The sequence below is a fragment of the Trichosurus vulpecula genome, chromosome 6 (assembly GCF_011100635.1).
Source record: "Trichosurus vulpecula isolate mTriVul1 chromosome 6, mTriVul1.pri, whole genome shotgun sequence".
Taxonomy (NCBI): Eukaryota; Metazoa; Chordata; class Mammalia; order Diprotodontia; family Phalangeridae; genus Trichosurus; species Trichosurus vulpecula.
Window position 1 is genome coordinate 120,625,243 of NC_050578.1, and position 6,584 is coordinate 120,631,826.

Consider the following 6,584-nt stretch of genomic DNA (forward strand, 5'->3'; position numbering starts at 1 on the left):
AACCTATAAAAATGGCTCTGAACCAATTCTAGAACGGCAGAACCCACAGAACAGCAGAGGGAAGCAGGGCTCCAGCCCAGGACAGCCCGGATGGTCTCTGGGTGAGGTCTATTCCACACGGAGCTGGGAGCTGGGAGCTGGGAGCTGGGAACGGAGTGGAGCAGAGCCCAGCCTGAGCGGCGTGGACGATCCAGTCCAGAAGCCTGGCGGAGGGGGCCCTAGCGCCCTGAATACGTGAGTAGTTACCAGACCCCTCGACCCACAAACACCAAAGACTGCGGAGAAGGTTAGTGGGAAAAGCTGCGGGAGTGGAAGGAGTTCGCGGTTCGGCTTCCAGGCCCAGGGGCAGCGGAGGTGGGGCAGCTACAGTTGCTGCTGCTTCTGGCCCCAGGCCCACCTGGTGGGAGGAATTAAGTGGCGGATCACAGCAGGGGTGCACAGCCTGCCGAAGATCTGAGCCCGGTCTGGACTGGGGGTCCTTGGGGAAGGAGGAGTGCGGCTCTGACAGAGCTGGCACCTCCCCCCCAAACGTAGAACATAGAACTCTGTAATCTACAAGCAGTCATACCCCACTGAAAAACTCAAGGGTCAAGTTAGTTGGCTAGGAATATGGCCAGGACGCGAAAACGCGCCCAGATTCAGTCTCAGACTTTGGATTCTTTCTTTGGTGACAAAGAAGACCAAAACATACAGCCTAAAGAAGACAACAAAGTCATAGAGCCTACAACCAAAGCCTCCAAGAAAAACATGAACTGGCCCCAGACCATAGAAGAACTCAAAAAGGATTTGGAAAAGCAAGTTAGAGAAGTAGAGGAAAAATTGGGAAGAGAAATAAGAAGGATGCGAGAAAACCATGAAAAACAAGTCAATGACTTGCTAAAGGAGACCCAAAAAAATACTGAAAAATACACTGAAGAAAACAACACCTTAAAAAATAGACTAACTCAAATGGCAAAAGAGCTCCAAAAAGCCAATGAGGAGAAGAATGCCTTGAAAGGCAGAATTAGCCAAATGGAAAAGGAGGTCCAAAAGACCACTGAAGAAAATACTACTTTAAAAATTAGATTGGAGCAAGTGGAAGCTAGTGACTTTATGAGAAATCAGGATATTATAAAACAGAACCAGAGGAATGAAAAAATGGAAGACAATGTGAAATATCTCCTTGGAAAAACCACTGACCTGGAAAATAGATCCAGGAGAAATAATTTAAAAATTATTGGACTACCTGAAAGCCATGATCAAAAGAGCCTAGATACCATCTTTCAGGAAATTATCAAGGAGAACTGCCCTGATATTCTAGAGCCACAGGGCAAAATAGAAATTGAAAGAATCCATCGATCGCCTCCTCAAATAGATCCCAAAAAGAAATCTCCTAGGAATATTGTTGCCAAATTCCAGAGCTCCCAGATCAAGGAGAAAATACTGCAAGCAGCCAGAAAGAAACAATTTGAGTATTGTGGAAACCCAATCAGAATAACCCAAGATCTGGCAGCTTCTACATTAAGAGATCGAAGGGCTTGGAATGCGATATTCCGGAGGTCAATGGAGCTAGGATTAAAACCTAGAATCACCTACCCAGCAAAACTGAGTATCATGTTCCAAGGCAAAATATGGACTTTCAATAAAATAGAGGACTTTCAAGCTTTCTCAGTGAAAAGACCAGAACTGAATAGAAAATTTGACTTTCAAACACAAGAATCAAGAGAAGCATGAAAAGGTAATCAAGAAACGGAAATTGCAAGGGACTTACTAAAGTTGAACTGTTTTGTTTACATTCCTACATGGAAAGATGATGAGTATGATTCATGAGACCTCAGTATTAGGGTAGTTGAAGGGAATATGCATATGTATATATATGCATATATATATATATGTTTAAGTATATATATAAGTGAATGTATGTATGTATCTATGTGTATATGTATGTATGTGTATATATATATATATGTAAAAGAGAGAGAGCAGACACAGGGTGAGTTGAGGATGAAGAGAAGATATCTAAAAGAAATAAAATGAAATTAAGGGATGAGAGAGTAACATACTGAGAGAGGGAGATAGGGAGAGATAGAATGGGGTGGATTATCTCCCATAAAGGTGGCAAGAGGAAGCAGTTCTATGGGAGGAGGGGAGAGGGCAGGTGAGGGGGGAATGAGTGAACCTTGCTCTCATCAGATTTGGCCTGAGGGGGAATATCATACATACTCAGTTGGGTATCTTACCCCGCAGGAAAGAAGAGGGAGGAAGATAAAAAAAAAAAAATAAAAGGCGGGGGGATGATGGAGTGGAGGGCAGATGGGGGTGGAGGTAATCAAAACAAACACTTTGGAAAGGGGACAGGGTCAAGGGAGAAAATTCAATAAAGCGGGATGGGTTGGGGAAGGAGCAAAATGTAGTTAGCCTTTCACAACATGAGTATTGTGGAAGGGTTATACATAATAATACATGTGTGGCCTAGGTTGAATTGCTCAACTTCTTAGGGAGGGTGGGTGGGAAGGGAAGAGGGAAGGGAAATTGGAACTCAAAGTTTTAAAATCAGATGTTCAAAAACAAAAAAACTTTTTGTATGCAACTAAAAAATAAGATACACAGGCAATGGGGCGTAGAAATTTATCTTGCCCTACAAGAAAGGAAGGGAAAAGGGGATGAGAGGGGAGGGGGGTGATAGAGGGGAGGGCTGACTGGGGAACAGGGCAACCAGAATATACGCCATCTTGGAGTGGGGGGGGAGGGCAGAAATGGGGAGAAAATTTGTAATTCAAACTGTTGTGAAAATCAATGCTGAAAACCAAATATGTTAAATAAATAAATTGCATTTAAAAAAAAATAAAAAAAAAAATAAAAAAAAATAAAAAAAATAGTAAATAACTTTAGCAAAGTTTCAAGATATAAAATATACCCACGTAAATCCTTGGCATTTCTATACAAAGTCAGACCTAAATAATTGGAATAATATCAGTTGTTTGTGGTTGGGCCAAGCTAATATAATAAAAATGGCAATTTTACCTAAATTAATTTACTTATTTAATACCATACCAATTAAACTACCAAAATATTTTATAGACCTAGAAAAAATAATAACCAAATTCATCTGGAAGAACAAAAGATCCAAAATATCAAGGGAATTAATGAAACGTTATGCTAGGAGAAGGTGGCCTAGCCATACCGGATCTTAAACTGCATTATAAAGCAGCAGTCATTAAAACTACTTGGTACTGGCTAAGAAATAGAGTGATGGAGCAGTGGAATTGGTTAGGTACACAAGATATAGTTTTCAATGACTATAGGAACCGACTGCTTGATGAACACAAAAACTCCAGCTTCTGGGTTAAGAATTCAATATTTCACAAAACTGTGGGAAAACTAGAAAATAGTGTGGCAGGAACTGAGCATAAACCAACATCTTACACTGTATACCAAAATGAAGTCAAAATGGGTTCATGATTTAGGAATAAAGGTTGATACTATAAGCAATTTGGGAGAGCAAGAAATAGTTTATGTGTCAGATTTATGAAGAAGGGAAAAATTCATGACCAAACAAGAGATAGAGAGTATTACAAAATGCAAAATGGATAATTTTGATTATGTTAAATTGAAAAAATTTTGTGCAAACAAAGCTAATGCAACAAAGATTAGGAGGGAAGCAGAAAATTTGGAATCTTTACAACCAGTGTCTCTGATAAAAGCTTCATCTCTAAAATATACAGGGAACTGAGTTAATTTTATAGGAATAAAAGGCATTCTCCAATTGATAAATGGTCAAAGGATATGAACAGGCAGTTTTCAGAGGGAGAAGTTAAAGATATCTATAGTCACATGAAAAAATGTTCTAAATCACTATTGATTAGAGAAATGCAAATCAAAACACCTCTTAGGTACCACATCTCACCTGTCAGATTGGCTAACATGTCAAAACAGGAAAATGATAAATGCTAAAGATTTGGCAAAATTGGTACATTGTCAAGCTGTTGGTTGAGTTGTGAACTGATTCCACTTTTCTATAGAGCAATTTGGAACTATGACCAAAAGACTATAAAATATGCATATCCTTTGACCCAGCAATAGCATTTCTAGGGCTGTGTCCCAAGAAATTATACAAGGGGGAAATGGACCCATGTTTTCAAAAATATCTATACCAACTCTTTTTGTGGTGGCAAAGGATTGGAAATCAAAGGGATGCCCATCAATTGGGGAATTGCTAAACAAGCTGTAATATAGGAATGTAATGAATACTACTGAGCTATAAGAAATAGGAGCAGAGCTACTTCATAATAACCCAGAAAGACTTATGTGATCTGATTCTCAGTGAGAGGAGCAGAACCAGGAGAACATTATAGACAATTATAGACACACAGTATCTCTGATGACTGACTTGGATAGACTTGGCTCTTCTTGGCAATGCAAGGTTCTAAGACAACTCCAAAAGACTCATGATGGAAAAAGTGATTCACATCCAGAGAAAGAATTACTTAGTCTGAACACATTGAAACAAACTGTTTGCTCTCTTTTTTTTGTTCTTTGTTTCTTCTTTCCCGTGGTTCATTCCATGGATTATAGTTCATCTTTACAACCTGATTATTCTGAAAATATACTTAGTGTGAAGGTATATGTAGAACCTATATGGGATTGCATGCCATTTGGGGTGGGGAGTGGGACGAGAGGGAGGTTGAGAAAATTTGAAACTCAAAAACCTGAGGAACTGAATGCTGTAAACTAAAACTAAAAAAAATTTTTTTTAAGAAAAGGGGGCTCCTCGAGGACCTGGGGGAGGTATTTCAGACCAGGTTCTCAGGGACCCGCGGGCGGTAGCTTACCCAGAAGCAGCAGCCCCCAAAGTAGCAGCAACTGATCCAGCAAGAGCTAACCTACTGCCCATACACCCCGCCTCCCGAGGGGCGCCCCCAAAGCTCCTCTATGGAGGCATCGCCGCTGAGCAAACCCAGCGAAGCCCCCGAGAGCTAGGGCATCAGCAGCCCCTGTTGTTGACTCTTCCAGCCCGCGGCTGCGGGACAGGAGTCCAGTGCCCAGGAGCGAGCTAGGCACGGAGGAGACGACTAGAGGCAGGCCAGCCGCCAGCATGGCCAACGCGGGACTGCAGTTGCTAGGCTTTATCCTGGCCTTCCTGGGCTGGATAGGGATCATAGTGAACACCGCCATGCCCCAGTGGAAGATCTCGTAGCGGGGGACAATATCATGACGGCACAGGCCATCTACGAGGGACTCTGTATGTCGTGCATGTCCCAGAGCATGGGTCAGATCCAGTGCAAGGTGTTCGACTCACTGCTGAACCTGAGCAGTACCCTTCAGACTATCCGAGCCCTGATGGTCATCGGAATCATCATGGATCGCCATCTATGTGGCAACAGTGAGCATGAAATGTATGAAGTACTTGGAAAATGATGAGGTTCAGAAGATGCGAATGGCTGTCTTTGGGGGTGTAATCTTCCTTGTGGCAGGCCTGGTTGTCTTGGCTACAACAGCATGGTATGGACAGAGAGTTGTTCAAGAGTTCTATGACCCCATTCATATGTAGGTATGAGTTCAGACAAGCTTTCTTCATAGGCTGGGACTTGCTTTCCCTGTGCCTGCTGCAAGGTACCCACCTTTGCTGCTCATGTCCCAAGAAAACAACCTCTTACCTAACTCCCCAACCATAATGGAAGATCACACCCTCCAGTGGAAAGGTCTATGTGTAACAGAAAGAAGGGACACAGCCACCTAGGGGAAAAAAAGCTGCTCAGCACCCAAGGGCCTGCTGAATCCCACTGCTGCTTCCAGTGGGAAGATGACCCTATGGCTCTGGCTGCCTTGTGCAGGCTTGTGACTACAATTCCCAATGAATCCACACCTGCTGCTTCATCACTGGCTTGTCCTATAGGACTTTGAGATAGGTAAATTGTAAAATTATATGGGTGATGTCTTTTGAATCATGAGTAAACTGGATTTAAGTGAGGCAGAGTTGAAATTATCTGCCTCCTTCTCTCTTCCAGAGTCATCACAGTCCGGTGGCAGGACAGAATCAAGATGACTGATGATACTTCAAAGTGCAATGGATTATCTTGGCATCTTAGATGTCTAACCAAGCTCTAAGAACTCCATAGCACCTGCTTCAGGTGCCTTCATGGCCATTGGAACAAATTGCTCTTTCATCCATTTATTCCAACAGGGGAAGGTTTCATATGCTTGGAGTGGACACCCCCTTAACTCACTGATGGGTTTGAGACTTCTCAGTTACCCTCACCCTTGTTTAGCCCATCTACCAAAATGGGTTACCAGAGCGTGGCCACTGTGCATGCTACAGCTTCTTGAAGCAGCTGTTAAGAGGAGTTAGGTGGAACAGGTGGAAACCAGAGATGGAAAGTAGCCCTGAAAAGGGCACTGAAGCCCTCACACCAGAGGTACTAGTCTTCCCTGAACACACCCTGCAGCCCTTGGTTCAGGTACCAAGAAAGAAAAAGACAGAGGCCCAAATGAAGACTTAATTAAGGAATCCTAAGTATTGAGTGAAAGAAAATCCATGGAAATAATTCATAATTATAAAAAAATACAATGATGATGAAGAAATAACATACCAAAACTTCTGTGAT

At 42.4% G+C, this 6,584-nt stretch overlaps 1 pseudogene; it reads left to right on the plus strand.

The window, feature by feature from the left end:
• The first annotated feature begins 5,074 nt into the window (after positions 1 to 5,074).
• On the plus strand, positions 5,075 to 5,693 carry LOC118855567 (annotated as a pseudogene).
• The last annotated feature ends 891 nt before the right edge of the window (positions 5,694 to 6,584 follow it).